The sequence below is a fragment of the Cherax quadricarinatus genome, chromosome 88, assembly GCF_038502225.1.
Source record: "Cherax quadricarinatus isolate ZL_2023a chromosome 88, ASM3850222v1, whole genome shotgun sequence".
Classification (NCBI taxonomy): domain Eukaryota; kingdom Metazoa; phylum Arthropoda; class Malacostraca; order Decapoda; family Parastacidae; genus Cherax; species Cherax quadricarinatus.
In genome coordinates, this window is record NC_091379.1 from 296,098 (window position 1) to 307,622 (window position 11,525).

The following is an 11,525-nucleotide window of genomic DNA, read 5'->3' on the forward strand; positions in this document are numbered from 1 at the left end:
CTACTGTCTTCTAATTATGTCCTAGAATCTGTATTGATAAAGCCACTGGATGGCAAAACGTCTACAATAAAGATATCCAGATGTTGCACGTGTCCTAACTTTCATGTTGTCGGTATTTTATACCTTTGTTGCACAATTTTAGTCAATTCAAAAATTAAATAAATTTTATTATATATAGTAAAATCTCAAATATCAAACTGCTCCCAACTGAATTAATTATGTAAGTGTATTGTTGAGGATCTGAAATGAAATAATCTAACTTAAATTATTCCTGATGGGAATAAATTTTTTGGTAATTGCATTTGAACAGCCATATGGAATGAAGAAAGTATGACATTTGACGTTCCATTATAATACTTACACCTACCATCCGAGTTGTACTGTATTTTATACTGTAAGGTTTAGGATAAACAATGTGTACAACACAAATAGTTGTTTATTTGGCATAAAAAACATGGTCATAAGTCGGACGGTAGGTGTATTTAAATGTTGTAATTGAGATATTATGAAACTCGGGTAATTTAGTTAGGTGATAATGAAGAATAACATTAGGGTTTTTGACCTAACCTGTTGCCTCAGTGTTATATGATTTTAATAAAAAATTAATTTATAAACATGTTATCTGTGGTTCCTTGATGTTGGTGAGGGGAATTGGATCTGTGCTCTGATTATTATTATAATTAAAAAGAAGTGCTGGGGTATTGGGTAGGAAGAGGGATGATTAGGTTATGGAGTACAGGGGTAGAAAGGACTGATGGGAGTGCTAGAGGTATCATCAGAGTTTGTCAATGAGAGAGTCTGGGCTAGAGGGGAGGTAAATTCTGGAGGCTCATTGACAGAGTAGGCAGTCCAACAAAAACTGGAACCTGACAATTCTTAGATAGGAACAGGGCACCTCCCTGTAAGTGTGTGGCCAACAGGAGAGTAGTCTCTCAACCTTGACATTGATAAGACGGCCAGAAACTTACACACAGTTTATGGAGCAGATCACGCTAACAGGTGGATAGCAAAATAGTTCATGAATGGAATACCTCTATAAGAAAATGGGAAGTCATGTACTGCTGACCACACAACAGTGTCTGCCTGTTCATTGCCCAGTATGTCAATATGACAAGGGACCCAACAGCCACTCTCTAGAATACCGGAGAGGGATCAGGACATCCCCAGGCGATCCAGATTCCACGGCAAACTACGCCACCGCCAAGAACCTCATCAGAATGGGATGGACCCCGGTACTCTTTCCCCTACCTAGGAACTAGCGTGCATGTGGGAAAAATCCCAAAGGCCGAAAAGGGGAGGATGGGATAGGGAAGGGGGGATTGGGTTCGGTCTGAGGAAGGAGACCGACAGGTCTAATTCCTCAGACCAAGAGCCTCTTCACCACACCAAGGAGCCCCCCTTGAAGAGGCTAGTAGTAGTAAACCTTCATATTATTATGTTTACTGTACATTCCAGGCTAGATCAATATCTGGTGACAGTGACCTACTGGCTTAATTATCATTCCTGACGAGTGTTCTCAGTGAAACCTCCAATATTAATATACATAAAGTAAAATGACTGTTATTTTCAAGGGGGAAGTGATCAACTCATAGGGATTATACAGTGCCTGTGAGTGGGGGGAAGATGGAAGGCATTCAGGGAATAACAGGTATTTACCCTACCCCAGGCAGTGTTATCTCTACACTGGACCATTCATGTGGGGGTCATGAACTAATTAACTGCTCACGCAGCACAAAAATGGGACACTAGCAGTCCTTGCCATCATAATACAGGCTATGCGAAGAATTGATACACCTCATCCCCTAGTTCTGCATATCCAACTTTGGTTATGCTGTATCTAGTAAGCACAAAGTTGGATATGCAGAACTAGGGGATGAGGTGTATCAATTCTTCGCATAGCCTGTATTATGATGGCAAGGACTGCTAGTGTCCCATTTTTGTGCTGCGTGAGCAGTTAATTAGTTCATGACCCCCACATGAATGGTCCAGTGTAGAGATAACACTGCCTGGGGTAGGGTAAATACCTGTTATTCCCTGAATGCCTTCCATCTTCCCCCCACTCACAGGCACTGTATAATCCCTATGAGTTGATCACTTCCCCCTTGATAATAACAGTCATTTTACTTTATGTATATTAATATTGGAGGTTTCACTGAGAACACTCGTCAGGAATGATAATTAAGCCAGTAGGTCACTGTCGCCAGATATTGATCTAGCCTGGAATGTACAGTAAACATAATAATATGAAGGTTTACTACTACTAGCCTCTTCAAGGGGGGCTCCTTGGTGTGGTGAAGAGGCTCTTGGTCTGAGGAATTAGACCTGTCGGTCTCCTTCCTCAGACCGAACCCGATCCCCCCTTCCCTATCCCATCCTCCCCTTTTCCCTTTCCTCTTTTTGGCCTTTGGGATTTTTCCCACATGCGCGCTAGTTCCTAGGTAGGGGAAAGAGTACCGGGGTCCATCCCATTCCGATGAGGTTCTTGGCGGTGGCGTAGTTTGCCGTGGAATCTGAATCGCCTGGGGATGTCCTGATCCCTCTCCGGTATTCTGGAGAGTGGCTTTGGGTGTCTTTCGGGCGACGGGTGTATCTCTGGAAGCCACCTTTTGGATTCCGGGGGTGGTGGCCAAAGGAGGTATGCTTTGTGGCGGATATCCGGCCGCCCTCTCTTTTGTCCACCGAGGTAGCTATCCCGGATTGCTGGTTTACTGGCATGATGGGTAGGGTATGGCACGGGTTCCATGCTGCATCTACGCTACTTGCGGGGCTGAGGTCCTCTTGGGCGCGGAGGGAGATTTCTGGCCCTTTCATTCCTCCTAGGAACTATCCCTCCCCGGTCCCCCCTTTTTTTATTTTTTCCTTTTTTTTTTCTTAAAAACAAAAAGAAAGAAGTAACCTAACCATGGCAGCCCCAGTCCATGAACCTGGTACCCCCGGGCCCCTTCTTGATACCGCACCCCGTTCTGACCCCGCCTCGTCTTTGGACCACTCTTCGGACACTCCTCTTGCCGGTGCTGTTTCCTCACCTGCTTCAGGTATTGAGGTCTCAACTGACTCCTTTGATTTATCTGACCTCTGCTCTCCTTTGACTATGCTTCTGGCCTCTCCCTCTATGGTGCGGCAATTTTCGAACCGCCGGCCCATTCCACGTCGGACCAACTCTGGTCCCACGCCTAAACGCCAACGACAATTACCTGCTGATGATACTTCTCGTTCTTCTCAGAAAAGATTGACACGTCCTGCGCTCAGTTTCAGACTGCACAATGGACTAAATTCTTCACTTTACGACCGACTGCCTATCTTTCCGACCACAGTATTGGCAAGGCACTCCTACGCCATGTTGGTAAAGATATTTCTTCTCATGCTCTTAAGAGCGGTACGCACATCATCACTGTACAGAATGCTACCCAAGCTCATGATCTTTCTCTGCTTTCCCATATAGATACTGTTCCTGTCACTATTCAAAAACATTCCCTCAATTCTTGTAGTGGTACCGTCATTCTGCCCCATACCATAGTTCAACAAAATTTCCAGACATGTGGCAATGACATTCTTGAACAGCTGGAACTCCAAGATAACCAATCTTCAAGGTAGACACTTATGTTCTTCCTGCCTGTGGGTGGAGACGATACCCTAGCAATGTGGCTCGTTTAACTTTTGACAGCCGTGAACTCCCATCCTCAGTTTATGTAGCAGGACATTGGTTACAAGTTCGAAAGGTGATCCCTACAGTGTAGAAATTGCTGGCGTTTTGCCCATCCAGCGAAATATTGCAGATCCATTGCCGAATGCCCAGTCTGTGGTGCCGGTGACCATTCTAATACATCTTGCAATCGACCTCCCTCTTGCCTTAATTGTCATGAGGCTCACCCTTCGTACTCTCGCCGTTGCCAAGTCTACTTAAATGAGCAGGAAATCCTTTACCTCAAAGAGGCAGAAGGTCTCCCTTATGCCATGGCAGTTTCTCATCTCCGCCTCCAAGGGAAACTACCTCGTGTTTCTTATTCCCATGTTTCAAAACGTCCCCCCACTTCCGGGGTCCCACCTTCTGCAGCCTCCTCTGTGGTTACCTCTCCCATAGTCACTCCTGTATCTAATTCTTTTGCTGTCCTAGGCTCAGACGTCCCTACTTCAACGCCTCAGTCTGTTCTCGCTTCTTCGTGTTCTCCCTCAGTATCGACGAGAAATCGTACGACACCTCCTCCCAATCGTCCCTCTACTTCTCAAAAGTCAAAAAAAGGTCCTTTAACCCCTTCTTCCACCTCCTCATTTTACCTTCCCTGTCTCTGTACCAGGTTCTTTCCCTCTCACTGGCTCTGTTACAAGTGTAGAGGTTCACCCTCCTCCTCGTACTATACCTACCTCCCCTGTTTCTTCCTCTTCTGCCACCTCCCAGGTTTCTGCCTCTTCTGTCCCCTTCCACGCTTCTTCTCCAGTTCCCTCCACCCTGCCTTGGTACAATCCATTACAGTTCCAATCTTTACTCATCCTCCACCTACCATCTCCAATATTGTCTCCCATACGACGTCTCTGAATTCCGAAACACTTGAAGCAATCTCTGAATATATTGCAGAGACCAAACCATCAATGGACACTGATCCACCCTCCATTCCTTCTCTCTCCTCTCCTCCATCTGCGCAACTTCTTTCTTCATAGCGCACCGTTCCTTCGCTGCTTGAATGTTTTCCGCTGCCTCCGCATGTGGACTTTTCTAACCCCTCTAGTCCGTAGGAACCCTTACCTGCGGATTTCAAGTATCTTTATCATGGCCTATTTACAGTGGAATATACGCGGCCTCAGGGGTAATCGGGGTTGAGCTTCAGATGTTACTCTCCCAGTTTTCCCCTGTTGGTGTTTGCTTACAGGAATCAAAAGTACACTCTGCTGTTCTCTCTCCCATCTCAGGCTATAATTTGTATTCTTCAGATCCTTTTCCTGATGGGACCTTTAATGAAAGTGCCCTTCTTCTACGCACTGATATTCCGTACCATCAGCTATTTGTTCGTACTTCACTGCATTACACAGCAGCCCGTATCCACTTGCATAGGTGGTAAACGCTCTGTTCTTTATATCTCTCTCCTTCTCGGGCATTATCTATTCCGGATATTGCCTTTCTTGTTTCGTCATTACCACCACCGATTCTGTTACTTGGCAATTTTAATGCCCATCATTTCCTCTGGGGGGGTCTCACTGTGATTCCCGTGGCATTCAGTTAGAGGCTTTTCTTGCCACCCACCCCCTCCATGTTTTAAATACAGGTACTCACACCCATTTTGATCCTCGGACTCTCACACTCTCTTGCATCGATCTCTCAGTCTGCTCTTCCTCGGCCGCATTAGACTTCACCTGGTCTGTTCTCCCGGATTTACATGACAGCGATCATTTCCCAATCATTACTTCCCCTTCATATTCACCACCTCTTCGTATCCCACGCTGGCAGTTTGATCAGGCAGATTGGAACCTTTACTCACAACTAACTATTTTTAGTGAGGTTCCTTCTTCGTCCTCCATTGATGAGCTTTTACACCTCTTCTCGTCCTCTGTTTTAACCGCAGCTTCTCATTCTATACCCCAAACTTCGGGCAGGCATTCTCAGAAATGCGTGCCTTGGTGCTCTCCTGCTTGTGCTCGTGCAGTACGTTTGAAACGCGCTGCATGAGGCAGGTACCGGTACAATAGAACCATGGAGAGACTTCTTGATTTTAAGCAGAAGCGTGGGATCGCTCTCCGTGACGCTAAAAGCACTTGCTGGTGAGATTATGTCTCCACCATCACCTCTGCTTCCTCTATGAGTGCAGTCTGGAAAAAAGTACGAAAACTGAGTGGTAAATATTCTCCTGACCCGGCTCCTGTTCTGCGGGTTGCCGGTGTTGATATAGCAAACCCACTAGATGTTGCCAATGAAATTGGCAGTCATCTGGTCCGTATTTCTCAGGGACTCCATCTATGCCCCTCGTTTCTTTCCTCAAAGTCTGCCAGAGAGTTAGCACCCTTGGACTTTTCTTCTCTCAGAGAAGAACAGTATAATGTGCCTTTTACACTTCAAGAACTGGAGGCAACACTCTCAGCTTGCCAATCATTGGCAGCTGGGCCTGACGACATTCATATTCATATGCTACATTTACATCAGTCAGCCCTTGCAGTCCTATTACACCTTTTCAATCTTATTTGGTCACAAGGAGTTCTTCCACAGCTGTGGAAATCTGCCATTGTTCTCCCTTTCCGCAAACCAGGCACTACGGGACATGAAGCCTCCCACTATCGTCATATTGCTCTTACCAGTGCAGTTTGCAAAGTGATGGAACGCCTGGTAAATAGACGTTTAGCGTGGTATTTAGAGACAGACACACAGTCTCTCCACTCGTCAATATGGCTTTTGTAAGGGACGTTCTACCATAGACCCCTTACTACGCTTGGATACATATGTTCGTAATGCCTTTGCGAATAACCACTCGGTTATCGACATATTTTTTGACCTTGAGAAGGCATATGACAACTTGGAGGTATAATATTTTGGCCCAAGCCCACTCCTTAGACCTCCGAGGCAATCTACCATCCTTCCTTAAGAACTTTTTAACTGATAGACATTTCCGTGTTCGGGTTAATAATGTGCTCTCCCCGGACTTTATCCAAGCTGAAGGTGTCCCCCAGGGATGTGTTCTGAGCACAACACTTTTTCTCCTTGCTATTAATGATTTGGCCTCTAGTCTTCCATCAAATATTTGGTCATCACTCTATGTTGATGACTTCGCTATTGCCTGTGCAGGCGCTGACTGTCACCTCATTACAGTTTCTCTCCAGCATGCGGTCGACCGTGTTTCCAATTGGGCCACCACACATGGGTTTAAATTTTCCAGCACTAAAACTCACCAAATTACTTTCACTAGACGCTCTGTCATCTCTGATCATCCTTTGTACCTCCATGGCTCCCGTATCCCTGAACGTGATACAGTCAAGTTTCTGGGCCTCCTCTTTGACCGTAGGTTATCCTGGAAACCTCACATTACCTCTCTGAAGGCAACTTGTCACAGCCGGCTGAACCTTCTTAAAACCCTTGCTCATCTTTCATGGGGAGCTGATTGTCGAACCCTCCTTCGCCTACATTCCACCCTCATTTTATCGAAATTTGATTATGGTGACCAGATGTATTCAGCGGCATCTCCTGCTACTCTCTCTAGCCTTAATCCCATTCATCACCAAGGATTACATTATGCCTTGGTGCTTTTCGCTCTTCCCCTGTTAAGAGCCTCTATGCAGAAGCGAACGTTCCATCCTTATCCGATCGCCGTGATGCCCATTGCCTTCGCTACTATGTACACTCTCATGATCTCAGCAATCCTTCCATTTATAGAATGGTCGCTGATATTAGACATTCTTTATTTGTTCGCCGCCCGTTTACTCCGTCCCTTCTCTCTTCGCCTTCATTCGCTCTTGTCTTCTCTTCAATTACCACCTTTCTATGTTCATGTAGCATCTCACTTTTCCCTACCCCCTTGGGAAGTTCCAGCTGTTCGAGTCTGTTCTTTCTCTCTCCCTTGCTCGAAAGCCCAACTGTCTACGGTCGCTTCCCGCTCTCTTTTTCTTGTCCACTTCCACTCTCATTCTCATGCCATTGCTGTGTACACAGATGGCTCTAAGTCTTCTGAAGGCGTAGGATTCGCAGCAGTGTTTCCGGACAGCGTCGTACGAGGGCATTTACTATCTTCGGCTAGTATTTTTACTGCTGAATTGTATGCCATCCTTGCAGCACTTATCTGTATTGCATCTATGCCTGTGTCATCATTTGTGGTCGTCTCAGACTCCCTTAGTGCTTTACAGGCTATACAGAAATTTGATACGCCGCATCTTTACCAAGCATAAAGATATTGTTTTTTGTTGGGTCCCTGGTCATGTTGACGTACAGGGCAATGAACAGGCAGACACTGCTGCGCAGTCAGCAGTACATGACCTACCAGTTTCATATAGAGGTATTCCATTTACAGACTATTTTGCTGCAATATCTTCACACCCGTTGGCAACAACGTTGGTCTACTATGCTCGGTAACAAACTTCAATCTATTAAACCGAGTATAGGTTACTGGCCGTCTTCTTATCACCAGTGTCGAGGTTGGGAGACTACTCTCTCCCGTCTTCGCATTGGCCATACTCGTCTTACTCATGGAGAGGCGCCCTGCTCCTCTCTGTGAGAATTGCCAGGCTCCATTATCAGTCAGCCACATTCTGTTGGACTGCCCACTTTATCAACAAGCACGCAGAATATACCTCCGTCGTCGTCTTCGCTCCGCTGCTCTCTCTTTACCTTCCCTTCTTGCTGATGGACCCACCTTTCATCCGGACTCTCTCAATGACTTTTTGACAACTGACTGACTTCACAAATTCTGATACCTTCAGCCCTTTCTACCTCAATCTCTTGCTACCCTCTACCCCCGTACTATCCCCTGCCCCGCTGTTTTCTGTAACCTACTGATCATCCCTCCTCCCTTCTGCCGCCCAATACCCTCGCTTCCTTCCCTACCCTGCAGCGCTGTATAGCCCTTGTGGCTTAGCGCTTCTTTTTGATTATAATAATAATACTACTACTAGCTCTTGTTTGCTCATTTTACTTTCCACCAGTCAACTAAGTCTCGTGAACCACAGCTTAGATATATCTGACATACGGTTTAAAACAAGTTCCAATATATAATGTTATTGCTCAGAGAAAAAATAAGATGGGCAGATTAAGAAACAATATTGTTATTTAATTTATTTAATATCAATTTAAACCAAATAATTGTAGCAGCAAATTAATGAATAAATAGTTATCTACCTGTTAGCTAATGGGTCCCCACAAACAACAGCTGCCAATCAGTCTGTAATATTTTCTCATAAAAAAAAAAATACAGACTTGCATTAAACGATAGTTTGTACAAAGTAACCCTTGACCGTTTTAACAAAATTTCACTTGGGACGAATTCTAAGCCACTAATAAATATGCTGTGATGTACCTAAATACAATACACGAGTATCACTAACATAAAAGAAGCTTCAATATTTGGTACCAATTATGCCCTTAGCAACAAAATATAGGTATAGCTTGAAATATGGTTTAGTATATCAGAGGATGGACATGATAACAACCAGATAAAAAGACTTGATATACATCCTGGTCTGAACTCTTTAGACCTGTTGTTACCATGTCCAAACTAATTTCAAATAATCAATACATGAAATGAAAAATGCTTGCAGGTCAAGATGACTAGGACAGGAAAATTCATTGTGGACTCCAGAATTGCCAACAGTTATTTATCTCTATGCTTTACATTCAAGTTCTCTTTTAAAGAAATCTACCAGTCATGGGATAATCTTAGCCTGTCTTTATTAAAACAGTGACTCATTCCTTAGATATTTATGAATGTACAGATATAAAACATCACCACAACTGTGCACTGAAACATTTTTCAATGTGCAATTCTTGGTACATAAATGCTTGACACTGCAGCTCTACAAAACCAATTTTTTGCCTATATGCCAAGCTTATTTTTGCACTTAAACATTGAAGAAACTCAGCCTTTGTACATTTCTACTTCATCCTAGTTTCATTGAGTTAGCAAAAACTGCTGCATACAATTTAAAATTCAAGTCTTAGGAACATAAGAAAAGTATTAATCACTTTTAGCATAGTATTTAGTATTTCAAAATAACCGGTTAAAATAAAACACTTGCCATCACACATCAACTGAACAAACTAATAAACTCTGCCATACATTTTCTGGCCGCAATAATACACCCGTTTTAGCTCTTGGAGCAGACATAGAAAATTTGGGAATGAAGCTACTTTTTGCTGTATACTGTACTGCATGTGCTTTGTGTGTTCATTATCTAACAAGAGGCTATGATGACAACTTGGCTACTAATATACTCATACCACCTTAGTCACCAAAATCTTTTCTTTCAACACACCGGCCGTATCCCACCGAGGCAGGTGGCCCAAAAGGAAAAAACGAAAGTTTCTCCTTTTACATTTAGTAATATATACAAGAGAAGGGGTTACTAGCCCCTTGCTCCCGGCATTTTAGTCACCTCTTACAACACACATGGCTTACGGAGGAAGAATTCTGTTCCACTTCCCCATGGAGGTAAGAGGAAATAAACAAGGACAAGAACTAGAAAGAAAACCCAGAGGGGTGTGTGTATATATATATGCTTGTATGTGTAGTGTGACCAAAGTAGAAGTAGCAAGATGTACCTGAAATCTTACATGTTTATGAGACAGAAAAAATGGACACCAGCAATCCTATCATGTAAAACAATTACAGGCTTTCGTTTTACACTCACTTGGCAGGACGGTAGTACCTCCCTGGGTGGTTGCTGTCTACCAACCTACTACCTTTAGTCACCAAGATATAGGAATAATATACTGTAAGTAAATGAAGGATCTACAATCATTAAAAGTTAGTTAGCAGTAAAAGCTATACTAATGTTAGGAACTATATAAAGTGAAATGCTGGTATCATCAAATGACAGAGTTGCAAAAGCAATATATATTCCATATGTAAAGAAATGTACCAGAGTATCTGGTAGCAGAATAACTAAAAATACTGCTGCTTCAGTATTAAAAATCCATTATGCATAGTTTTTTTTTTTCCAGAAAAGTATTATAGAAATATGGCAAACTACAAAATTAATCATATCTCTACATATGGCCAATCACTTAATAAAAATACTATGCATGTATTATCCAATATTTCAGCTGAATTCCCCTTTCAATAATAAAAAAAAAATGCAGGTTTTAGATAAATCATTAAAATGTGACCTGGAGCAGAAGTCATAAATTAATTCCAGCTTGAAAGTACTAAATAAAAAAGAAACTAATTTCCATTAATGCCGCTATCATCCCAGAAGTAAGGCCTTAGTAAATGTATTGTCCAAAATTAATGTTTAAATCATATGGAATTATTTAAAGATATAATGAATATAAATCCCATGTATGTGTACTATATAAAACTCCGAACATTTTTAAACTTGTAAATTATTATAATCAAAAAGAAGTGCTAAACCTACAAGGGTCATACAAAGCAGTTAAACTTGTAAAGTGTCAGATCCTATAAACACGTGACTTGCACTATTAGCAGTAACAACTCAGTATCTTCAAACAAGTGCTGATCAATTACTTTTTGCCATATTGTAAATTTCTTTAAATATGTACAGTGTTTTAAAATATACTTATTTTGGCAGTGAATTTTTAATCAGTCACTCAATTATCTAAAACGAAGTCAATTTAACAGCTGCATTATTGTCTAGATTAAATATGTGATATATTATTGCATAATTAATGACTGCACAACTTGATTTTAATGAACTGTATATTAATGTCTATAGGGCTCATTAATTTTTTGCATTTATTTAACTAATGTAGTAATATTTTCTTTTAAATTAAACATGTTAAGAAATGCTGTCTTTCTTTAAGCCTGTTACTAAGTAGATTTTACTCAAAAGGACACAAGTGTATTTAATTATTCAGGTTGGTTGCAACTGCTCCCCACTTA